This window comes from Anser brachyrhynchus (assembly GCF_964034855.1).
Source record: "Anser brachyrhynchus genome assembly, chromosome: 4".
NCBI classification, from domain to species: domain Eukaryota; kingdom Metazoa; phylum Chordata; class Aves; order Anseriformes; family Anatidae; genus Anser; species Anser brachyrhynchus.
The window spans coordinates 51,093,103-51,119,090 of record NC_137698.1 but is presented as its reverse complement, the minus strand read 5'-3'; the positions used below and the strand labels follow the sequence as shown (position 1 = coordinate 51,119,090).

At 41.1% G+C, this 25,988-nt stretch overlaps 1 protein-coding gene and 1 long non-coding RNA gene across 7 annotated transcripts in view; one reads left to right on the top strand and one right to left on the bottom strand.

The window, feature by feature from the left end:
- The window catches only part of LNX1 (ligand of numb-protein X 1), a 150,120-nt gene that overhangs the window by 102,249 nt on the left and 21,883 nt on the right, over positions 1-25,988 (bottom strand). Inside the window, exon 1 of one of the 6 annotated variants that reach the window (XM_080589283.1) lies at positions 5,667-5,888. The exons of 4 other annotated variants lie outside the window; for them this stretch is intronic. The gene's annotated coding sequence lies outside the window, so the exon portion shown is untranslated. Of the gene's footprint in view, positions 1-5,666; positions 5,889-25,988 lie in introns of those variants that run through there. One more of the 6 variants, XM_080589273.1, reaches the window with a different exon arrangement.
- LOC308194019 lies at positions 724-4,143 on the top strand. The gene is made up of 2 exons (XR_013950180.1): positions 724-2,864; positions 3,636-4,143. It is a non-coding gene; the product is annotated as an uncharacterized lncRNA (long non-coding RNA).

Sequence of the window (25,988 nt, the reverse complement as noted above, 5' to 3'; positions counted from 1 at the left end):
TTCCTAGAAAACAATTTTCATTCCTTTACTTAGTGCTTTTTATGGGAATGACAGATGTACTTGAAAAGTAGGAGTTCGTTAAGTCTTTCTAAATGGGAGCAGGCCGAAAACAGCTCTGATTTGGAACAGAATCACAGAACCACAGGATGGCTGAGGCTGGCAGGGCCTCTGGAGCCCACCTGGTCCCAGCCCTGCTCCAGCACGGCCACCCAGAGCTGGCTGCCCAGCACCACGTCCAGGTGGCTTCTAAAGACCTCCGAGGAGGACACTCCATAGCCTCTCTGGGCTGCCTTTGCCAGGGCTCTGTCACCCACACAGCCAAAGTGTTTCCTGATGTTCAGGAACGTGCTGCTGAGGTTTATTTGGGACCTAAAAATGCTAAAACTAAGAGCAATCTACCATAACAAATTTCCCCGAATTTCAGAGCTAGTCTGGAACATTTGCAAGAAATGCCGAAAAAACATCGGTGTGACAACAACACAAAGTACAGGCTGGGCCAATTCTATGACTGTATCTACCGCAGACACATATGACACACCACAAAAACACATGAAGGAAAACAGAATTTATACCCAGACTTCGAGTATCTGGCAATATACACATGTTCTTTTATCATATATTCAGGAACACACATTTTATATAGCATTATGTGTAAATGGGATGTATACATGTTGATGTGTATCTCCCCCCACCTTTCTTATCCACAGTGAAAGCAAAAGCAGTTCCTTTCTCCACAGGAAGAAACCTTTGTTTAGAGGAAACGGAGCAGACTTAGCAGTCTGGCTCTAGGCACTTGTATAAGATTACACAGATGCTACACAAAAATCTTCTAATTGCTATAGGAAAGTGGAATATTTGGAATTAAGCAATGGATCACACTAGAGTAAAAAGAAAGACAGCTTAAATCAAACCTTAAACAATTTATCAAAGCATATCTAATGTATTCATAACATCCCAGGAAAGCTGCAATTATTATGCAGAAAAATAAAAAAATTAAAAAAAAAACAGGTTCCTTGGAAGCCAACTGCTAAAATCATTAAGGCTTCCTGGAATAACAACACATTCCCTTATGCTCTAGCTAGACCTGTCAACAACAGGAGCCCTGAGGAATCTCCCGTGTTTGCTGGTTACCGCGCTCGCCCGCAGGGCCCTTACATCATGTCGCAGTGCTCCTCTCCCAGGCGGAGCACAGCTGGCTGTAGCTTCCCCTGCAGCCTACCAGGGCCGCTCCTGAATCGACCCCACAGCTGCAGAGGGGCAGACTGTCCTCTGCACTACATGAGGTGTCTATCTGGAGCATATGGGGCTCTCCCTGGGACATGATCATCCCTCCCTGCCTCTTTCTGCCTGCTGGATACGTCCACTTCTTCTCCACCTTAATGCACACTCTTCTAAAACATACTATCTCTCATTTATTGTGTTTGTTTGCATAGCTTATGTCTCCTTTTTCTCTTCTTCCTTCTCACCCATGGCCACCCAAGCTGATCGCCTCCCCTGTGGAGAAGCAGCTCTGTAGAGGGGGAGTGGATCAGGCCCAGCAAGCTACTTTGACATTGCAGAACATGCTCCCAGACAGGAAAACAGCTGAAAATGAGACAATTCACAACAGCAAGACACCTGAGGGCTCTGTGTCAGCACAACAGGCTACTGCTAGACCTGACCGAATGTCTGCATATGCACTTGCAGAGCTGTTTCAACACACCATGGGGATTGAGTTATCTCTTTGTAATGCCACGTTTGTCTTTCATTCATCAGGCAATGCATGTAAAGTATTGATGCATATAATCAAAATTTTAATTACCCGAGTTAATGAATTTTAATTAGATTATAATTAATTTTAATCACATTTCAATTAAAATATATGTTAGTTTTCATCAAGCAAAAAAGGTATCTTAATATTTTCAAATATGTTTTATCTTTATTTTTTAGTTTTCAGAAACAATGACTGCTGGAATTCCTCTCAGATGATGTTAACAAACTGAAAGACAAGGGAAAGTGTTTAATAGTTTTAATTTATTCTTAAAGTTTCCTAGAACAATAGCTTGAACAAAAATCTAACTTTTTTTTTTTTTTAACAAAACCAAATATTTATTTGTAAACTATTTTCCAACCTCTGCAATTGGATCTATGTCACTGTCATCATAAATGTTATTTTTGTTAGTAAATGCAAACACATGGATGGAACATTGCTTTTGTGAAATGTTCTTCCTGTGTTTTTTATTTTTTCCTCCAATCCAATCTTTTAGGGGAAAAAAATAATAAAAAAAATCATAGTAACTCTTTCAATAGACTTCAGGGGTATTTAATTGGTAATAAGCAGATGAGGCCACCCTGGTGGTGTGTTTGATGCGTTGCTCTCCTGAAGCACAGGGTGTGGATTAAGTTACAGAAGAATGGTGGATCCAACCTTGCAAACACTATTCAGGTTAGCTTGGATCCACAACTAAATTTAAGCTAAATAAAGACAGCTGCTATCTTTACAATGAGCTAAAGTATGTGAATCCAAGCTAAGTGAGTCTTTATTCCTGAGCAGATTTGAAACAATGATTTGGGAGCCAGTTAACACACTCTGAGGCAAAAAAGTTTTCATCTCCACTAATTTTTGCTTTTGAAAGCAGGTTTCCCTCCTGGTCATCTGGTTCTAAAGAGAGACAAAGAGCATCCTGCTCCCAGCTTTGCCTGTCCATACTGGAACAACGTCCCCAAAACGGGAAGGTTTTAGAAATGAAGGTCCAACTCCAGTGGTTCAAAGCCTGGCAGCAATGTCTGAGCAACTTTGGCATGTAATCTGTTTGAAAGGGTTTGGTTTCAGATCCTGAAAGACAAACATGTTCCTGACTGACTGGTTGAAATTATTTTTGCCTGTAAGTACCAAGGATGAGAACATTGTACTTGTCCACCTTTTTTGGGCTACTTTACAAGTAAAATGGTTACATAGATATAAATCAAGAAACATCTGGAAATGATAGGAAAATTGAGAATTTACAGGTATTTATTTTTTCTGTTATGATATCACAATGCGTTTTCCTGAAAGCTTTTCACAGTCTAGGCAACTAGATTACATATATAATTAAGCACAAGGCTTGTGTTGACATAAAATGTATTTATCCTAAGCAGTCACTATATGCAAACAATGTGAAAACACACAGTAAAAGAAAGCACAGAAAAGGAAGCAAATTAAAGCCTTTCTCTACAAAGAAGGAACTTGCTACATGGAAAGTACATGATTTGCCCACAAACACAGAAAGCTGGTAGCGCAGAGATTTCTAAGCCAAATTTTGGAGTCTTTAACTAATAATAACTCAACCACGACTGTGTCTAAGCCTCTTGTCTCTGTTCTTGGCTTTTTATTGCTGCATGCATGTATGGACTAACTGTGTCAGCTCTCTGTATTGGCTTTGAAGATGAATGTGTCTCTATTTTGGGATGGTTTCACATGTTAAGGGAAGTTTGTCCTTCGCTCGTCATAGACGCAAAGCAAAATAGGCAGCCAGAAAAGCAGGTCATACAACTTTGAAAAGATATGTGTTACATACAGCCTGCCCCTACTGTGATATATTGAACCAGAAAGCCTGGGCACACACCTCCTATCCAAGGAAGATTAAAAATGCTTTACTTTTTTTTTTTCTCCCTAGGTCTGGTGCTAGACATATAAATGAAAGCAGCACTGGGTTGTTTCTGTTTCCGCACTTAGAAGATGAAGAAGAGCAGCTTGTGCTCACCTACTAGCTCAGGTCAGCTCACACAGGCTCCTTCCTGCTCATTTCCAGGGATTTCTATCTGAACTGTCTGAAACATGCCAAAAATTAACATCCAACCTGTAAAAACAGGAGCAAAACAAAACCGTTTCCCTGAAGCTTTAGCAGGACCTACAGTAGCAGCTGGCAAAGAATTGTGCTGATGTGAAACAGCATAGGGAACTGATTTAACAAGTAAATTAAGTATTTTCTACACCTTGTATATATTCAAGTCTCTTACCCCCGGGTATGCTGTCAATGAATGCAACTGCAGCTCTGCCATGACAGCCCCACATTCAATAGCACCTTTGTCAGGGAAAAAATGTCAGGGTTTTCAGGCAAACTGTAATAGCAGGTCAGTGCTTGGAGCCCTGAGCCTAATTATTGGCAAAACAGCATTTGAAGATTCAGCCTTAGTTTGCACTACGCTTGTTCTCTGCCCATTAGTAAGTATTTAAGTAGAGTTAATTGGCTACTTGCAAGGTCACTGCAATAACTTTTGCAACAAAGCCTGGTGAATTCTTGCACATGCACGGTGAGTGGCACAGATTAACCTGGCGGCGGTGAAGCGTGCAGCTTCAACTATTTCACGCAGCTCCTCAGCCTAATAACTGCTTCTCTGTATGCAGAACTACATGTAAAAACCCATGGTTCAATAGTCGATATTCATTTAAATTACTTTGTATTTAGGGCTCAAACTGTTGTGTGTAAATGTCAGAAAAAAAAAAAAAAATTTGCTAAAAGTTAGAAGCTGATTTTTTTTCCCCTACGTTATGCATTTGGAGCCAATTATGGCTCAGCAACACAGCCATGCCCCACAAGATTTCTCTCTACACACATTCAAATATTCCAGGTCCTGTTTCTTTAGCGCTGTTTAAAGACCATATTTCTCTCAGGTGCACACAGATTTGTCAGAAGAGAGTTTACACTCTATGCTCCCTCTGTGGTTAGTAGCTGCATTAAACAATTCCACTAGCATCATAAATTATGCAACTAGCAATCTATTGTGCTTGAGTCAGTCCTAAATTATGTGCCAATTTGTAGCTCGATTGGGTAGTTTGCATAATTAATCCAACACATGTTCTGTATTTTATCTTCGCTCATAAAGTTGCAACAATCTGCAGACCAAGAACTTCTTAATGAAGATCATGAACTTCTCAAATACATTTATTAAACTGTTGACAGAAAATTCACAAATATCAACAGGAAAAAAGATCAGAGAAATCAGAGGGAGAAAATTACCCTAACTGTGCCTGTAACAAGCTCTAAAGTAGCCATCACTTCTTAGGAAAAAAAAAAAAGATGTTAGGGTCATGGAGAAAATGTCAACACAGGGCTCTGCAGAGGCAGTATGAAATATTAAAAATTATTTAAGGAAGAAAATTTTCTCTCACTGCATTTGTCTATGTATATATTCAGATTTTCTTTTTCTTTTTCCTGAAGGAGGCTACAAGAGATACCAGGACAGCACAGGAGACATAATGAAGGTCTATCAAAGCACGAAAGACATAGGGAAAAGGAACAGGGGATGATTATTCCCTTTTCCTTAACACAGAGGAAATAGCCATCAATCAATCACATTACCAGGCAGCAAGGCTTAAATTCAACACAAGGAAATACATTTCCAACCGCTCCAAAAGGTCCAAAGCCCACCTTGATCAAAATATTAACTAATCAGAACCACAGAGTTTTAGTCTTCTATAGATCCTAGAGGTAACAGCTTATATGCAGCCTGTGGCTCAGAATTCCCAAACCTGGAGAGGTTTTTGAAGGTGCCTTGTGGTACTCTATGCACCATTGTTTTACCCCCTCCAATGCCCTTTGTTACTACCCATTTCTGAACATAGGGTGCCAGGCTGTATGGACCATTAGAGAGAGCTCTTGAGAGATTGTAGGCACAGTTATAAAGCTTTTAGCAGTAGAACTTACCCCTGTGTGGAGAAGGAAAAGAAGCCAAGCTAACATAAGGACCTCAGAGCTGCATCTTCAGTAGAGTTCTTCGTCATGAAACAATGTTGGTAAAAGAAATGTGCAGACTAGACTTAGTCCATGTTTCCATGGTCATGGTGATGTGAGAGAACTACAGATTAATATATGCTGACATCCAGACATTCAGAGACCTACAAGACTGCCCTTGCCCTGTTAATAAGTTCATCCAAAATAGGAACAGAAAAAGTATTATGCACTTCTAATTGGTCACAACCAACATTTCATACGTAGAACTCGACATTCCCAAACTATTTGGTCAGACTTGAAAAAGAGCTTGAGCTAAAATAAAAATCCATTGAGTCCATTTGTTCTGCAGAACAAGGCAGTAAATTGTCTGAATTAATTTTGTGAGCTCTTTACTGAAGTCCCTTATATAAATAAGCCGGGAAACTAGTTCCCTAAGCCACAGAGAAGACACATAGGAATCAAAAGTGGAGAGTCCTCTGACCAAAAACCTGTGCTCCTATACTGTCATAACAGGCTTCTTTTGCCTGCAGACTCCCTGTGCGATTGTGGGTTTGCACGTGCATACGTGAGAGAAGTGGCTGTGCTTGCACATCTGTGCCTTGTTCTCCGAGCAGCTACATCAAACCAGGTTACTTTTGTGGTGAACTCTACAGGGTTAATTGAAAGGAAAGAGAACAAGGCTCTCTCAAGATTTTCTATGAAGTCCTTCATTTAAAATGTCTTATTTGGTTATTTACTTAAAGAGCTTTTAAGAAGATACTGCCTTATCTGAAAGAGCTTGGTAATGAAAGGAAGAAAATCCACTCCTTTCAACTACCTCCTTCCATCAACTGCAAACAGATTCTGGCTTATCTAGTCAATGGGTTCCATATTTGGGCCGTTTTTAAAAACAAACCCAGCACTGAAATGCAAAAAGAAAATCAATGCACTAATTAAAAAGTATCTCAGGAACAAGGTAAACAGCTCTTGGGTTTTAAATCCTGTCACACGCCATATGGTACGGTGCTTTAAGCTTGCACAGAGCACTTACACAGTTTCTGTTAATCTCAAGCGTGCAATTTGAAAGCAAAGTTGTCCAAGTGCTGCCAGGTACAGTAAGTAAGGTAGCAGCCATGGGCCTTGCTCACAGGAATACCCATCAGTGTCAGTGCTGCCCTGGTTTCCTTCTTTCAGCTGTTGTAATTCCACAAGTTTCTGCACTTAGCAGGTTGGAAGAAAGCAAATACCATTGCCAACCTTGTGCACGCAAGTGCAGTGCTTTGAGGTGCAGGAGAAGAGGACCTGGGATCTGAAGAAGGGAAGCTTGAGCTGCTCTCAGGTAGATTGGAATCCAAGAAGGAAAAAGCCTGCAGTCCAAGCTCCTCAGAAAAACACACCACTGCGTGCACAAGAGAGCAGCAGCAAATCAGGTATGATGAGGTGGAATTAGACAGACTCCAGTGCCTCCTACAGATGTCACCTAATGATCCCCTTCCTGATGCCGGTCCCCAGCCTGGCCCAGCTCTTGCTCAGGGCTCTTCCCGCAGGTACAAGGGCTTCTCCCACCCACTGCGCTGCCCTGAGCATGAGAGAAGCACGGCTACCTCACTGTTCGGACCATGCCAGTGTAGTTCATTTCCTGATATAGGAATATAACTACTTCCACAAACCTTTAAAAAACAAACAAACAAAAAATGTAGTTATATATGTTATACATACATATTAGCTGTGAAAAAACAGTACTTCTGTATCTTGGAGAAAGACCACAGTTATAGAAAAGTAGAAGACCTTGGCTGGTGGCTGGAACTACCAGCCTATGCAGTCACTTTTGAGCATGAATTATTTACAGCACGTATCAGAAAATCTCCATATCAAGTGTCAGAATGACCGTGCCATTGAGATTGATGGGTACATTCCTAAACTGCCTTCCTTTTTTTCTGACTTCAGGCTGGATTTTATCCTGAGCAGGGTGTGTTTCCCCTGCTGACAGCGCAGAAGCCCATGCATAGAAAAACAGACACCCCGAGCCAAAAAGAGGCAGCACTTCTACAGTGCGTGCTTACACAGACTTTGCTTATATTTTTTCCAAATTACCACTTAAAAGGATGCACATTTTTCTTCTTTGCTAGGAAAGGACAGGATGAGGTGGAAACTCACTTTGAGGACTCTACCACAAACCAATTTGACGGGAGCTTCCTGCCTCCTTGGTTTAGCTCATGGAACAACAACCTCTGCAGCCACCACCTCATCCCTTCCAAAGAGCCTCACAGTAGGTTTGCCAGACTTCCCAAATAATGACTTTTCATGTTTTCTCCTTTTCTGTTATAAAGTCTGAGCATCTGTCCACTTGCTCCAGGACTTCATGCCTGCACCACCTCCAGCCATTCAGCAGAGACCCCAGTTCCTCAGGACTGCTCTACAGCTCTCTGCTGGGACTCTTGGTGCTACTGCAACCCAGCTGGGCTGGGTTTTAAAGAAAGATAGAACAGGACAAAAAAAAAATATCCTGCAGAAGCCAGCAGTAAATTAATAGGTCCCATAAGGGAAGTGTGCTATATAGAAGAGCACCCCAGGTTTCTGTGTGGGTAAATGCATGAGAAAGTTTAGGGGAGATTTCTGAAGGGTCCTAATGGCATGAGTAAATGTCAAGCTAGGTATTCAGGGACTTATTGCTTCTCTCCTTGACTTCTGCTACTTTCATTTCTCTAAAAATATGGCACTCCTTCAGCATATAGAGCTGCAGAGCAGGAATCAAAATCAAGCTCCAGCTCTGACAAAATGACCAAGGTGATGGCCACCAGCCTGCAAGGCTGGCCCTCGGTTATTTTTAGCCAACACTGCATTGCTGGTTGGTATAACCTCATAAATAAATCAGTAGATTTTCCTAGCAGAATGTTTCTAGGAGCAAGCTGCCTTGGTTTGGGGCCATGCACAACGTGACCCTGCTGCTGCTGCACCAGCACGCTTTGGACGGATCCAGGCACCACCACCGCTGCAATCATCACGGGGGTCCCCACTACGCCTAGCCAGCAGACTACCTCTGCTAGGGTGGCCAGGAGCTGGGGACAGAGCCCTGTGCTTAAATTACCTGCGCATTCCTTCAGCAGATGTTGAACTTTGCTTACAGCCATCCCAGAGCTACATGGCACGGTGCTGTCCTGCCCCTCGCAGACTGCTGCGGCTGGGGCGCTGATGGCTTTTGCATCTTGCCTCGCGCTGGATTTCTCCCGTGAGTTAGCAGAGGCTGAACCAATACAATTATTTTTGTATTTCAGGGATTATTTACATAACCAAAGCAAATAAATCTTGTAAGGAGGAATCTTATTGCAAAGGGTGAAGTCTTTAACTTGTCCACAGCAGTGAAATTCATGGAGCTAAGCCAAGTTAGGCCAGCTGAGTTTCTATCCCTTCATGTTTAATGATGAAGGTAAAGACCTGGTTCAGAGCTTTATGATACAAAAACATTTTGTAATGCAAAACAGACCAACACCATGCAACTGTTCCCAACATTGTTCTTATTTCCAAAGCAGACATTTAGAAGAGAGTGGCACAGCAGTGTGACTTGAGAAACCTTTATTAGAATTAGAACAAGAAAAACCAAACAGAAAAAAAACATTAATGTCCAGGGTAATTTTCAAAACCTCTTTGGTAATTTCCTCTCCCCTCCATTTTTTACAAATATGGGAACAGTTAACCACTCAGGAAGAATGCTTTGTAAATTTGGAAATCCAAATAATTCCCCTGCTAGAATCAACCCACATTAAAACAAAGATTTTATGTTTTTTTATCTAGTGAAGGATAAACATAATATTTTGTGTGGGGAAATATGAAACAGGCCTCCCCCCCCCCCCTTCCTTTTTAGTCAGCTGAGATTTTAAATAGCTCTTTAAAAGTGCCGTGTAACAACCAGGCTGGCAGTACTGCAATGAAAAACCAAGGGCAAACCTTTCTGATGTTCACACAAAGAACACCAAGAAGAGAAACCCAGCCCACCAGAGAGCTAATCTTACTGGGATGAAAGGACTTCGCTACAACTACAAGAAGTCAGTGCAGCAGTGATCCTGTCAGCCGGAGTAAGACTAACCAGCAGTGTCTTCCACTGCCAGCAAGACTCACTGCTCAGACGAGACTTTGCACAATTTGCAAGGTCAGCCTTGCTGCCCACTGCTGCTGCGAAAAAGTCTGTGAAACTTGGAGGCGGCTCGGCCAGTAACTTCTGAGTCAGCTTTGGTTTCTCAGCTCTTCTTGCAGCTCAGATAACCCCCTTCCTCCCTCCCTCCCTGCCTCCCTCTCCATCTCTCTTTGGTACCCACCTCCAGACATATGATATTGGATTTGTCTCATTAGACTCTTTTTTTTTTTTTTTTCCCAGCCTGTTGTGCATCAAAACTCATCTGCATTTTGGTGGAGTGATCATCATCATAACATCTTCAGGGATAGCACATAGGCTTCAGGTATTGGTATGGGTGCCAAGAAAAGCAGAAGGGACCAGAAGCTCCTGACTAGAGGGAGAGAGCTGGTGGCTCCTAGGATGGCATCCTAGCAGGTTTTTGTTCAAAAATGTTTGTGGATAAAGATGCAAGATGTATCTGCCATGCTCACAGGAACGCATCTGGTGTTTTTTGCACATGAGACCCTCTTTTGACCCTTCTGAAATAAAAAAATCTGCAAGTCCAGGGGAATACAGAGCTTCTCAAAACCAATAGACATCTTGTCTGGTATAGCATTAAGAAAGCTTTTTTCTTTATGGTAAAGGTGGTATTGAATGCAAAGTATAATTTAAGCTGAAAATATTAAGATGTGTTGGGGTGATGAAGTCAAGAGAAGAACACAAGAAGAAAAGAAGTTTTAAAATGAGCAAAACCAACCAAAAATATGGAAAAAAAATAAAAAACTCCTCTCTCTGAATAGCAAAAATTGTTACAGGCCAAGCACATCAAGGAATGATTTCATGTTCAGATGTCCACATATCCTCTTAGCAACTGGAAAAATGTTCCATCTGGAGGAAACAATCTTTTCTGACCATTGAAATCCACGGGCAACGTAATCAAAAAAGCTGGCATTTCCATGCTGCCCTGTGTCCATGCACACACTATTTTGCTCTTACCTGTACAGCTGTTGCATGTTGGGAAGCTAAAAAAAACAGATCCATGTTCTGGATGTAGATCAAACATCTTTACTACATGCAAAACCAGGCACTCCATCCCTATTAAAATTCGGCAGAGGTGATATATCAATGCATACTGCTGGGAAAATTTACCTGCAGGGAAGTTGACCCCTTTTATTGCTATGAGGAGGATTTTTCCCCAAAAGCTCACTTTAATGTTATTGCTACAACTGAAAATCCTTCCATGTTCACATGAAATGGCTGCGTTGTCTGCTATCCTGGAGATAAAGATTGCAGGACAGACTGACGGATCCAGGCAAGGTTAAAAGTAAGTGGATGATGATTTATCTGCTGGGAGAAATTCAGCAAGTTCTAGACTTGTTTACTAGCCCCAGACTAGAACAGCTCATCAAACCAGAGTTGAAGCTCAAATATTTAAAAGTCTGTTATGGAAATACTTTGTGTACACTGAAAATCTTGGATTGGATTCAAAAGTTGTATTTGAAACTGCCATCTCCTAATTAAAACAATATACTCGTAAATGCTTGCTTCAAATGATACCTTAGGCAAATTTTGTGGATAGAATTTGTTTGGTGAATGGGCATAGGAAAATTTCCTCACAATTAATTTTCACTGATTTGAATGTCTAAACAATTTTATAATCTCAAGTTTCCTTCAACAGCCTGATCAAACACACTTACAAATACTAAAGATTGGGGCATGGTTTATTCAATCTCTTCCAGATTTTTGGATGCATGATTCTATAAATGCTAGGCTGATACTGAATGGGGTTTCATTGTCTGAAACATTTAAATTCGGTCAAGGATTTAATAAAAACTTTTGAAGATAAAATACTCATACCCTATGAAAAGGTGTTGAAGATTTTTTATAATGAATTTCCTTTAAAAATGATTGCCTGAGTTCCCCATAAGAACTGCGGAACTTGAAGACTTTTAAAGGAAAAAACAATATAAGTTTGTTCTGTGAGGATTTTCTTATCTACACAGTTTTTAAAGAATATTCTTCTGATAAAGGAAATGCAATTCAAAATGAAATTAAATGTAAAGCTATATGATTGTAAAATCTGCATTTCTGAGGACAGCCATGACCATATTTTCTATGCAGGACCTCAGGCAAGTCACCACCTTCTTTCTCACTACAGAATTATTGAAGATCACTAGATTGCGGAAACCAAACAGATTTCTTCCAAAAGGTTATTATTCTGTCTGCAGTGCTATCATATAAACAGTTCATCAGTGATGTAACTGACATCTCTTGTATATGATCCAGTGTATATTTTTTTTTTTACTTTCCAAAGGGAGAAAGCTCTCTCTATATCAGGGTGCTTTGTGTGCCCCGTTGAAATGATGTACCATAGTATTTTACATTAGCAGAAGCAAATACAAAATAATTGTCAGTTGAGGCTATAGATGACTAAAAGTTAATTTCAGTACTAACTAAGAAGATCTTGGTGGTCATACAGAATGATCTGGACAACCCCATATGAGATACCAGGGATAGCGTGATGAGTGCCAAGCATGCCTGTGGAAACAGAAAACCCAACCTCAGTCTGCAGGACAGGGTAGGCACTAGATTAGCAATTATCAGCTACAGAGATGAGTTGCGGTTCATGACAAGAAACACTCACATTTCAAAGCTGAAGCAAGATAAGCCAGATGGTTTTGAAGAGAAGAGAAAGTAAGGATGTGAATATGGCACTGTTAAGGTCAGTAATAGATTTCTACCTACAACCTGATACTTATACTTTAGGTGCTGAAAAATCTGGAGAAGATAACAAAGAAAGACAAGAAAGACACAGAGGACATCAGGGCAGAAGAAAATGCCATTGATGAAAAAGTTTAAAGAATTAAAACCAATTTAATTTATAAAAAAAAAAAGAAAATGTTCCACGAACAACAGATTTTTATTTATTTATTTATTTCTGGAAAGGGTCTTGAGGGAAACAAAACCACAGGAAATCTCCCCCTAGTCTCAATGTCTCTTATGACCCTTATGACCCCTGTGTTAGACATGAAATGGCAGTCGCTGCAAATACTCTGTGTTTCTGAACAGAGAGTATAATGTCTGAGCTCTCCCTGCTCTGAGTCTCTCTCCTCTACCCAGGTCAAGTTTTTCATCAGCTTGTAGGAACTTTCTTCCCTGAGACTTCTAACAGCTTCCAAATTTGCTTGAAATCAGTGAAATATTCCAAATTTGTTAGGTATGGGAAGCTAACAGAAAAAAGGACAAGATCACAAATCTTGTCACTGCAGTGAAGTACTGCCAGATTTTAAGTCTGAAAATCCTTGCCAAATTCAAAGTAGAAAGCTTAATTTTTATTTATTTATTTATTTAGCTGAGTGAAGGTAATTAGCCACATGAATGAGGCACCAAAGAGTTGACACCAAATCTCCTGTGTATTCAACACTATGTGCTGACCTGAAAGAACATATTATAGCCAAAGAGGATGAAGTATGATGTCCTAAGGTAAGCAGGGCAGACAGATGGTTCAATGGTCCCTGTGAATCAACCACCCTGTGTCCTCAAACTGGGTGCTGTCATAGGAAGGACACAGGGAGACCAAGAGTACTTATTCCAGCTGGGATGACCAGGCTATTTTAATCAGCACTTGGCTACTTTTAAAAGGCAGCTGTGAGACTGCAAAGTGGTCAAGACCTCATCTTAGGTCTCTGTCAGACAGGGTGCCTGGTACCCATGGCTACCATTGCTTGGGAGCACTTCTGCAATTCAAGCTCAGGACGAGCACAGGCTTCCAGGTCTCTGCCTTCTCCACCACATGCTTCCTCAAGGATCCAACAGTCGCCTGCCCTTGCTGGCCTAGGAGCCCTTGCTGCAGCACAAACAGAGCTGTAAGTGGAACACTGCCTCTGGGATTTCGTTCCTCCTCCCTGCTGAGTCTTATGGGCCAGGCTGAGCCCCTGCTTGCTCAGGCAGAGTGACGGGCTAGGAGCATCCCACCACTTGCAGAGCAAAGCTGGAGGAACCTCACAGTCCGCGAGGAGGTTATTGCAGCAAGATGCATCTGGGAGGAAGAGAGAACTTGCAGCAAATGAGGGTAAGAAGAGTCAAGTATTGGCAGCCCTAAAGAGCTGGATTCCCCGAACGAACATGAAGGATTTGGCAGAATTCAATTACATTTTTAAGCAGTTACTGTAAGTGTAAATGTTATTTTATCCACCCCCTTGAACTGTATCATCCTGGACGGCTACCAGCAACCACACCCACGCTCTTACTTTTACAGCTGCAGAAATGGGGTCAAGATAGTCCATGTTCTGTGCAACTCAAAACCTATTATTAAAGTAATTCATTTGCAAATAAATCACCCTTCTTACGCAGCTCCAAATAAAGAAGGAGTAAAATAAGGGCTTGTGAGCTTGAGCTCATTTGCCGAATGCAAATCCTACTCCCTTCCCTCCTCTGGCCACATTTAAATAGGTAATAAGAAAGCTGCATGAGATTTGGTCATCAAGACATCTCTCCTTGATTCATTCAAGTTTGGGGAAGTAGATACAGTAATCACAAAGGAAAGAAAGAAAGAGAGAAAAACTGGCAGGATTTCAGCCAGTGTGGAAGGTGCCAAGTGATTTTGGAGAGGAAAGAAGTAACCTTATTTTCAGAAGCACCTTGCACAATCTGGCTTTATATTCCTCGGGCACCAGGTCTGAATTCATTCAGGACCTCATGTCTATGTCAACTGCTCAAGAGATCTCTGTTAACTCATGTTGTTTTTTTTCTTACTCTCCCCTTTTCTCTTCTTACGTTTCCCCATTCGGGAGGCTTCTCTTATGGATTTCCAGGAAATTTCACTCAATCTTTTGAATGATAAGCCAGAAGCATGACAGTTTTTCTTTTAGTTCTCAGGTAAAAATTCTAAGGTTTGTTTACTTCTGCGAGTCTGCACATGGTTGTGTCTCTCTCCTGTACCTTTTCTGTGTTTCTGTAAGATACTGGATATGCATGAGAACTGCAAAGGCTTTTATTGTTACTCAAACCTGGCCTGCAAGATTCAGCCTATCTTTAAATAAAATAAATAAAGGAACAGATTGTTATTAAACACAAAGTTATTGTATGCCTGCTACAATAATCACAAATATACATAAAGATTAGTCAGCTTTCATGTGATGAATTAAAGCCACTGGCTAAGCTTTAAAGTGATACCACAACCAGTAAAATATTATGCTGAAATTGAAACAACCAGAACTAAATTTTTGTCTTTCATTATGGTATAAAGAATTCTGAAATAAATTTCCACACTGCATGTGCAATGATTTAAAATAATGTAGATCACCTTTGCTGACCCTGCATTTTAGGCCTCTGACAGTCAGGCCACCCACCCGCTTCCATGGGTATAGACCAGATCTTGAACAATATCCAAGCTGAAATATATTTTATCTTTTTTTTTTCTTTTTTTTTTTCATAAATGTAATGTGTTTATATTCATGCAAAGTTTTGTAACAACTGCTTGAATAAATCCTACCTGATCAAATTCAATTCAGTTAATTTCTTTACTGCATACAAAAAGATACCTTTCAATTTGGGTCTTTCTAAAGATGCCATGCTTCTTCTCACTATGTGGCCATATAAACTTGAGATAGATTTTTTTTCTAAAGGAAATTTCCAGTCATATTTTTATTTCTTTAAACTAATACTTGAACACAAGAAAGTTTTTCTTAAGGTATTAATACTGGCAATATGTGGAAGTCATATTTTCTAAATCCCAGACTAAACTCAAAGAGCACCTTATATCACAGACTATTCTCCTGGACGTGCAGACCACAGCAACACAGCACCATTGGCTCACATGTAACTCATGATGGACAACAATTTCCAAAGCTTTTCCTTCAAAATCACACCCACAGTCCCCTGCTCCCAGTGCTGCATCCATTCAGTGGCATGCTCATCTTTTGCATGCTCCTTCATGGTGAACTATATCATTCACGTTTTTATCAAGGCTATGTAACTATCTCTGTCTGCCCTTAAACAAAACTTACTAATTTTTATGTCAAGCCCCACTGCTTTCCCTCCCTCCCCATGTTATATGTGACTCAGAACTCGAGTCCGTCACAGCCAAAGCCTGGATGCACAATGCACATTTCAGAAAGTCAGGCTGCGTATTCCCAATCAGAAATCCCGTAGTGGATTACAGGAGAGAAACAATAAGCAATTTGTCTTGCAAAGTCTGGGCTGTTACTACTGAAAGTTGAACTGAACAACAACAAAAAAACAACAACAACAAAAAAAGACATGACCAAACAGAGCAGAGTGGCAGTCATTCACTGCTTTCTTCCACCTCCCCTTCTCTTTCTCCCCGTGGGACCTACTGCAGATGTCTACCAAGCACAACGGTGGTAACAACCTGTGCAGAGACTGTTTCCACCACCAGCACTCCTGTCACCATTGCTCTCACAGCAGTTGCTACCTGCTACCTGGAAATCACCTCATCCTTTGTCAACATGTGTCTCATAGTTGGAGGCTTTGAAACTGAGCACTGAGCCTCCCTGACATCATTTAGGAATAGCCTCACTTGCTGGGCCTTGGGATAAATCTAGCTATATCCCAGTATTTTTTCTTCCCTAGCTCCCTTTTTGCTCTTCGAATATGCAAAAAGCAAAGTAGTGCACTATTTTTACACTTCAGAGATACACATGCCAGGCAAAGGACACATATGAGATTTGGGGAAAAAGGGAAAAAAATCAATGGTCTCTTAGTCACTCATCTTCCAAAAAACAGCACTACCCGAACAAAGGCACAACTGTTCCAACACCATAAAGACTGCATTGATAAAAAAAATAAAGCTTGCATACTCTTGGCATTCCTGTCTTGTTTGGTCTTCATGAAACTGCTAAAACTGCTCAGTTTCTATTTGTCTGTTCCTGTCATGATCAGTGACAACAAAAATTGCTATAAGAGTGAAGGAAATGCCACGCCACCTTGGGCAATCTCCACACACCGCCAAGTAGAGGGCACCTGAGCATGGAGCAATAGGGTCGGGACAGAACATATATAAAGTGGAAATTCCCCATAAGCAAGCTGTGGCTTATGGATTTTCTGAGCTAGCAACTGCACGTACACTGTTGTCTGATGGGCACCAGTGCACCTTTTCTCTGTTGAATCTGACTAATACTTTTTGATTAACATCACCTTTTTGGTTTTTACAAAAGCCTGTAGCACTGTGTCCTACACTTTAGTTACAGGAGCATATGCAAGGGCAGAAAGGCCATGAAAAAATCGCATGGGAACAAGTATCAGAGAGGACAAACCCAACTTGGGCAAAACTCGTAACAAGACATAAAATACATTTTGGCATCATTGCAATTATATACTTTCTTATAATTTTGACAATTATATAGATATTAGGCCAAAGAGTGATGCAAATGGCTGACTATCTGGTATGTTGGCAGTTCTGGTTAAAAAATAAAGTTATTTTTCAAAATTTCAGCAAACTACTAAATTTTCAGTCACAAAGGTGGAATATTCATGTCCAAATGTGAAACAAAGTCATTCTTAGTTATAAAATATTTTGTTGATTTTTTAAGGCAATATGAAGGCTTTTAAAACTATATCCTATCTTTCCCCAGTACAAATGATTTACTATGATGCTTTCTGAAGTATATTCAGCTGCTGCCTAGGTTCATTGAAGAAGTTTGAACTAAAATACTTCATTTGGCCCTAACTCTTTCAGTCCTGAGGTTTATTAATCTAAAGAAATATTGCTGGTATATTCTTGTTATATTATCAGACAACGGAGTCTGCAAAAAATGCATGATGTTTACCAAAAATAAAGAACTGCAACACTCAGGGCAAGTGATCTCATATGAATTATGAAGGGTGAGAGAGAGAGGGAGAGATTATTCCTAATCTATAGGAATACAGAAAATTGAGACATAAAGGGATGTTTTCCAAGTACCCATGGTAAGAACACTGCTAAAATTTCCCCACAGAGCTGACATACCCCAGCATGGTAAAAGTGACAGCAACTTCATTCAGAGGAGGGCTTACAAGCTCATTGAAAATTTGTGTCAAACAAGGTCCAAAAAGCAGCTTGTCCTGTCTGCTGTTCCCCAAGCAAAATGCATTAGATTTTCCTTAGTTAATCAAATGTTAATATCCTTCCAATTTTATCTTTTAGGTCCTGAAACAGTTTTCTCTACAATAATGCTGAAGCTGCTCTCACTGGCTGCAACTGTCTATGGTATGACAGATATGGACAGGAGGGAAGTATGTGTCCTGGCAAACAGATACCTGGCCCAAGCTGATTCCGAAGAATGACACACAGTAAGTATAAACATAAAGAAAAAGAATTTCTAAAATATGCAATTGGAGTGAATAATTACAAACACATTGGAGTGAATACTTAAAAACACAGCTACAATCTTCTGGAAAGGTAAAAATATTCTTCTACCTTCAGTTCAATTTTTGCAACTGATTTCATTAACTGGAAACTGATTATAACCTTCCACATAGACACATGGTCACAAAATGAGCCATGATGACTCCTAAAAAGTTGCAAATTATTAAACATCAATGTTTATTACTAGTAAATAATGGTTAATGATTTGTCTTTTTGATTAATAAACCCCATAATACATTTCCACATGACTGTCTTTATTCTACTATTGTGCACCAACTTCTACTACATATACTAGTTTGTGCTTGTAACATTTCTTTTTAATGAATAAAAAAAAAAAAGAAAAGGACAGATGTTTCTGATTTTCCTTTATATGGATGACAACGTAGAAATGTATTGTGGAATCTGGCATTGACTAGTTCTTGAAGTAGAGTTACCACATGTCCCAGTCACAAAACAGCAACACATAGTATAACATTTCTGGAAAGAATCTTGCTGCAATAAAATGGATCACAATAAGTTTGTAATCTATGAATTCTACCCAAAATATAACCAAAGATTCCTCTTATTAAGTATCTGAAATTGAAAACCAGTTCACAAACTGGGAAGGGTGCTAGCTGTATTTTACAAAAAATGCATTCCCCATTCAAAAATCTGTGTAAGCTTCTTTCTTATATGATCACAGAAACAAATCTTTAATATCGTGTGGAACATCTTTTTTGATCTGTAAAAAATGTCCAGCAAACATGCTATTTGGAAAAAACGTTAATATATTTATGAATCAAAAGAAGGACTAACACAACTATGTAGCTTGATATCTTTCATTGCACAGGCCAGAGGACATCCCTGAATTAATACCTATTTGAACTATATACATCTCTTTTAGTGAAAAATCAGCTCGTGGTTTCAAAAGACCCTGGTGATGGAGAACATTCCACAGAGCTTGGTGAGCTACCAGCCCATTATATGTCACAGAGCACGTGTCAGAGCTGGAGGGCATTGTTTCCCACGGAAACACTTATAATCCTCAGCTTGCCTCCATTTTTCAGAAGCTGAGGTCTTGCTCGGAGTTTTTCAGCACACACCTTTGCTCACAGGCTGACCCTTCCCTGCTCTGGTGCCATTCTCACCCTGGACTGAAACTCCCTGAGCTCCCCTTGAATCACGTCCAAACTTCCCCATCAGCACTTCTGACCACCTTGGGAGCTCCTGAGTACATAAACAAAGCAGAAATACCCTTACTGTGTTTTCAGGTTGCTTTTCATAGGTCCTGGTGTGTTTGTTTCCTGCAGGTTGGCAGAGCAGGGGCTGAGGAGGAGCACACCAGCCCACCTGGGCCAGCAGATGCCCTGATGAAAGAAGACGTCTGCTCCCACCTGCAACCCATCAAGGTTTTCTCAGCAGTTCACCCCAGGCCTAGGCAACCTATTTTCTCCCACCTTTAAGAAAAGATTTAGGGAACTCCCGTCCCACAGCAGGGACAAGGACAGCAGAGTGACCTGTTCAGAATCATTACAAATATGACAACTCACTCAAAACCATGCGGACTCACTGCTATTGAAGAGGGATTTCTCAGGTGTTTGCCCCCTACCCCCTGCTTCCTCTGTTCCAGGACTAATCTCAACATCCACAACACAGAGCTCCCCAAGGCGTCTTTATTTCAAAAATCGCAGGCAGGCTCAGGAATGTTAGGGTTAATTTTAACCCACACCTCTCCCCAATTAAGTGACCAAGTCAAAGCCCTGTGAAGTGTTCAGGATGCGGCTGCCTGGTGGGGTGACTGGACAGCAGCTGGCACTGACTAGCAGGATGCCTGCCCTACCTGTCAGTCTGAAGGAAGATGTGTCTGGTTTGGCCTTCAGGGGAAAACGCTGAAATTCAGGAACTTGGCAACACCTCCTGTGGCTGCTCAAAGCACAGCTCTCCCCTGGGATGGAAACTTCATCAGCTGCCACAGGGACAGGGCTAGTGGGAAGTTTCACACGCTGTGTCACTAAGTCTAAACTTTCTTCTGAATCTGGTTTTACTCTCAAGCCAACAGGCAGACTTTTAGGCAACTCATCACTGGAATGGGAAAGAAATTACCAAATGGTTAAAAAAAAAGAAAATGTAGAGAAACAGAATGGTGACAGTGTGAGAAGAAGACAGCCAGCCTTCTGGCAAGGTTTCTGGATTCCAGGTCTGCCAAATGAAGATGCCAGGCATGTTTAATTTTTCCACTCTTTTGCACATCTTTCCTTTTAGTCTTTCCTATTTGGAACGACAGCTTTTCAGGAAAGAGACACCTTCCTGTAATTTGTTTTCCATAAAGCTATTTTGCTTAGTAAACCCAAAGTCCACTACAAGATGAATGATAAGATGCATTGCAAACCCCAGGCTTCCTATTGCAGAAATGGAGGACACCAGCAGCATCAACAGCCAAAACAAAGCTACATTTCAGGGCCAATGTTTCCTAAAATTCAGCCTCAGGATCAATGGGAGACTTTGTCCATTCCCCATCTGTACTGTGACACGCTCCAGAGGAGGTGGTGGGAGCGAGCGTGTCCCTGCGGAGCTGTTCATTATCAAATGCCTGGAATGCTAATGTAAACACCTTGCATTTACTGCATGCTTCACCTTTGAAGGCTTTTGCCAACATTAATAATAATGCTACTACTCATAGAGCTTTTGTAAGGATGAATTTGTTATAGTCATTAAGAGTCCACTGCTCTTTACCACAGTCATGTAATAACATACTTGGTGTGCACTCCAGAATGAAAAAAGAAAAAAAAAGGAGAAAAAAAGAAGTCAGCTGCATTACATTAACGTTTACTTACAGGAATCCAGTGACTTCTCCTCTACATAGCCTGATGATGACAAGTAGCCACATACGACAGTCCCTGAAATCCCATAGCTGCTCTAACCCTCACATGCACCTGTGAAAAGTAGTTGTCACGACATCTGCCAATTTACCATTTATTCTCTTTCATGAGGGTACTTGCAAGTGTATGCTAATGTGCAGTGCTGTTGCTGGCATCTTTGTAAACACTTCTTTTCCCTCTTCACAGCTCACCCTATCCTCCCAATCTCTTCCAGAGGTCGAGAGAAAGACAGTGGCTTGCCTGTCACCTTGCTTTTAAACGGTTAGGGAGACACCAGGTTTTGGAGTGACAAGTCCATAAGGAAAGTCTATCACTGTTCAAATCCTGCAGAGTCACTTGGTACACAGCACTGACACATGAAGAAAGAGACTCGAGCTGGTCTCTAATAGAAGTTCCCTGCCCTGCTCCCTGTTCCTGTAGCATCACCATGCCTGGCAACCCTTAACACTTTCCTTCCGACATAAGGTCTACTTCTCCTACTTTGGAGATGAAAACCGATGGCTTTTACCTGATGGGTAGTCCTCCACTTCAGTGCCAGGGAGTGGTGCCTCTTCTTCTCCAGTCTTTATATGCTCCCAGTCCTTCCCTGAGCTCCTCAGCCCCGTCCCCAGAGGCACAGAGGGACCACAGCCCAGCATCATCCCTGCCTCCTCCGGAAAGGAAGAAAATCTGCTACATCAGGCAGAGCTGCTAAGTGCCTAAATTTAGCTGGGATGAATCTGGGATTAGACCATCAGAGCAGGGAATAAAACCAAGGCGTCTCAAGTATTAGGCAAGAGTCTTAACACCATCCCCTACATTGCTCTGGGGATCTTTGCCATGCATCAGTCCAAGTGTGCAGCATTAAAAATGATGCTGATAAAGACCAGCACTGAATGCAGAGAAAGCAGAGATCAGACTTTTAAAGAGGACTGTATATAGCACACATCAACACTTCCACTCTCTCTTTTTTTCTTTCTTTTTTTTCTTTATCTTTTTTTTTTTTTTTTAATAGAGAAAACAATGTTTTTGTCCTAAGCCTGATTTTGCCACTGAAGTGCTGGAGCAACATCTAGCGCCAGCTCTTGATGTGCAGACACAGGAAGATGCCACCACACACCCCATGGTCCTGGCCAGGCACCTTTCCCAGCTTATTCACAGCGATTCCATGCGTCAGGCTGCCATGGCACGCCGCAGTGCCAATCGGCCCCGTGTTTTGCTCTGTGACTGTTTAATTGAGCCTGTGAGTGGCCGGACAGGTAGACAACCCCTGATGAGTCAGTGATGCTCGTGCTCACAGAGCTGTGCCTAATGGAGGCAATTGCATCACGCTGCTGAGAGCAGAGCAGCCAAGGCACGCCCTGGGGTAAGTGGTGCCTGCTGGTATGTTTAATTATACTCAACGTGCCTGGCTGTTTGATGTCAGGAATCAGAGGTGGAAAAGACCTGCTGCATAACCTAACCACCACCTCGGTGAAGTATGTTTTCCTTCCTATCGAAGGCAGCGAGCCTTTCACTGCTTTTCTTCAGAGGAAGCGCCCACATTTTTTACCACGCTCCTACTTCCTGGGAGTTTTGGCTGTCTCTCATTATGGCATTTCATTATTTTCTGACTCAACCCATTTCCAGCAGTTAATGGCTCCTTACAGCCTCCTACTCCCACCCACTTGCTGCTTTATGGTCTGCTCTGGTTGCACCCAGCCTTCAAAGCTGGGAGCAGAGGCTGCTGAGAAGAGCCCTCACCTCCCCATAGCCCACGAAGGACCCATTGCACTGCAAATTTGGGGAGCTCATCTGCAGGGCCACTGCTTCGTGGCCACTCTCAAAGCCATTGCAGAGCCTTGGGACTAGATTTGGCTTCCTCCTCTCTTGCTTGCACCACCTGCCTCTCCCCATCTTTACACTTGTTTGCTGCTTTCTTGCTGCTCTGCTTGCTTTGTGACACCTATCCACAGAGAGAAATAAATATCCAGTGTAAAAAGATTGCTTTCCTCATTTTTTTCTTCTTTTTCTTCTCACTGAGATTTGAGTATTGCAGTGTTTCTTGCTCCGGGCTGCTGAAGTTTTTCGCTGCATCACTAATGCAACAAGTCCCACCGAGACAGGACCCTACACGTATGGCACTAATCCCAAGTCACAGCCTCCTTCCCTGTTATTATCTGCTAAGCTCTGATGGGAGATGCGTCACCACAGGAAGTTCGTCCAAAATTTTCCTTCTGGTAAGCTAAGAAACACCTCCTGCACACATCAGGGAGTTCAGATGTGCATTTCTCCACACCAGAGTCAACAGAATCGCCTATTTATTTATTTTTAAAGCCCTGGGATGGCTGCTGTGCACTTTTGACCTGCTGTCAGTTTGAGCAGCGATTAGCTATTCGCAAGATGTAAGTACATCGTGCAGCAAGGATGCCCTGATATAATTACAAAATACCAGTGATTTCAGTGATTTATCGCCACTGCTCTGCATCCAGCACTGAAGATAAACAACGGTGTAAAGAAAGAGATGGGTCTGAAGTTCAGAAAAAATCCTCCTGTGTGGGGGTGACATGATCCTGCAGTGAGCTGAAGCTGTGAGCCAGCTCAGGAGCCTGTCCCAGACTCATAGCCTGTCTGTGCAAATGAGCCCCACGTTTCTCCAGGTGTTAATATTTTAACAGAGCTCTTCATGGATATTTCATGAATGGCGTTTTCTGAAGAGATGAAAAAAAAAAAAAAGAAAATAGCAATGTTCATTGTCAAAAGTGGATGAACTCTGGATAAGAAAGTATTTGAGTGAAGGCTAAGGCTTTGCCCAAGGTTGCTGAGATATCTTGGTGCCATGATCAGGGATCAACGGGTCACCAACAGCTCTCCAGCACAGTCCCCTGGCAGTGGTGCTTCATGGCACCGGGGGGTCAGCGACCTTAGTGTACTAAACCAGGGATTTGTCTTTCCTGGAAGTCCCTATTTCTGGCTTTCCTATTTGAAATTTGGAATGTTTTCAGAAACTTTTCTAACTTATGGAGATAGCAGAAGCTGAGAAGCCACCTGCAGAGTCATAATTTGCTCTCCCACAATCCCAGTTCAGCTCAGAGGTTTAATCCAGGTCACTCACATGTATGCAGAGGGAGGGCCTTCACAGTGTTCGCACCACGGATGGCCTTGACCGGGACGGAACCCTTCCCTGAACTACATCTCAGCTTCCTTGAACATAAAATGAAAGATTTTAGGTCTTTGTTTCTTTGTTTGTTTTGTTTGTTTGCTTTCAAATCTGCACAAAATTTTTGTGCTGACCCATGTTTGTGAGCACTCCTCAAAACACAATAACACTGGGTGGGTCAGAAGGGTAGTGCAACACCTCATCGATCTGACCCACTGATTTTATTTACCGTGCCATCCTTAGGATGTCTGACTGCAGGATAACTTTTCAAAGTCATGAACCAAAGGAAAACAATCTTTTCTCACAAAGAATAGCCCAGATGAGAAGGAAAAAATATATATTATTACTACTACTACTAATAATAATAAGCAGCTGTAGAAAGGTCACCTGATCCAGACAAATCAAAACCACCCAAAATAATGCGTTATTATTATTGTGCTGCCCAAAACAAGCTCTTAGCTGCCTGCTGAGAAATAGTTATTTTGCTTTTAAAATTGTCATTCGTTGTTCTTCTTGTATTTAAAAGAAACTGAAATTTTACAAATTAAACAAAGATATAGTTAGGTAAAAAATATTTTAGAATTATCTATGTTGCTGTTATAGGACAGTTCCTTCTGAGGGGAAAAAAAGAGACAAGTGATATGAAAAAAATGGATGATGCTTAAGAAATCAGTAAGAGAGAAACTTGTGAGCACCTGCTCTGGGCTGGCAATAAAGCAGCAGCAGCAAAATAAAATATTAATTAAATATAGTTCAATAATTTATATCAGAACTCATCAGAAGAGTTATTTGTTCCTTCTTCTACCCTTTAAACTTTGCAACCAAAATAGCTATTTTATTTTTTGCAATTGAAGAAATTACAAATATTTTGAATGTGAATTGCACAAGGATAGTAGTGCTGTCGTCCTTGCATATTGGTTAGGATTTGGAGAAAAGCCAGAATCCTCATGCTACAGTACATTTTCTTCTCTTTGTGAAGGAAGACAGCTCCTCATGGTAGTCCCATGAGGCACCACACAAAGCAAAGATCTGCTGAAGACCATCTTTTCCAGGGAAACACAACAAAAATTCCAGTAAGCATTTGTGGCATCTTTGTAGCCTAAAAGTTTATGCCTGAGTCCAATGCTTTAACCATTTGCCAAATGAATAAATAAATAGGGATTCTGGATATAAGATTAATTTTTTTTTCTTTTTTTTCTTTTTTTTTTTCTGAAAGAAAAAACTTCCACACAAATGACGTACTTTTTAAAATAAAGAAACACTTAAATCAACAGCCTTGACAGTATATTTATCAAAGAATTGTTTGTGTGAAAATACTTTTTATAGGAAAGCACACATCCAAGCAGCAGATCTGTTTCTTTCAAAGTCCATGAACTTATGCTCAGAAGTGCTGCTCTGATTCTGAACATTATTTCTGGACATCATAAAATAAATTCACTTCTACTCTTGCTGAGGGAAACTTCCTCAGAGAGGGCCTCAGCAAACTGATGCAAGATTTCTGCAAATCCCCAGTTTGCTGGGAGGTGCCGTTAGCAGCACGTGCTTCTTTTCTGAAAAACATATTAGGGCTATATTTTCCAACATTTAACTCTTATGGATTGTGTTTGCATTTAATACAAATCCATTAATTTAGATACCAAGAACTATTGCAGCTGCCCTTCAACTATCCACTTTAGAGGGGCATTTAAAACTTCCATGTAAAACTTTTTTTCCAAACCCTATGGAATTACCACCACAGGTTATTCAGTGCCATAGACAGCCTAAATGGAAGCTAATTATCAAATGCAATTGAAAAAATAAAAACAAAACCCAAAAGGATAAAGTTTTGTGCCAATGCTCCTTCTGGGACCTTCAAGACAAA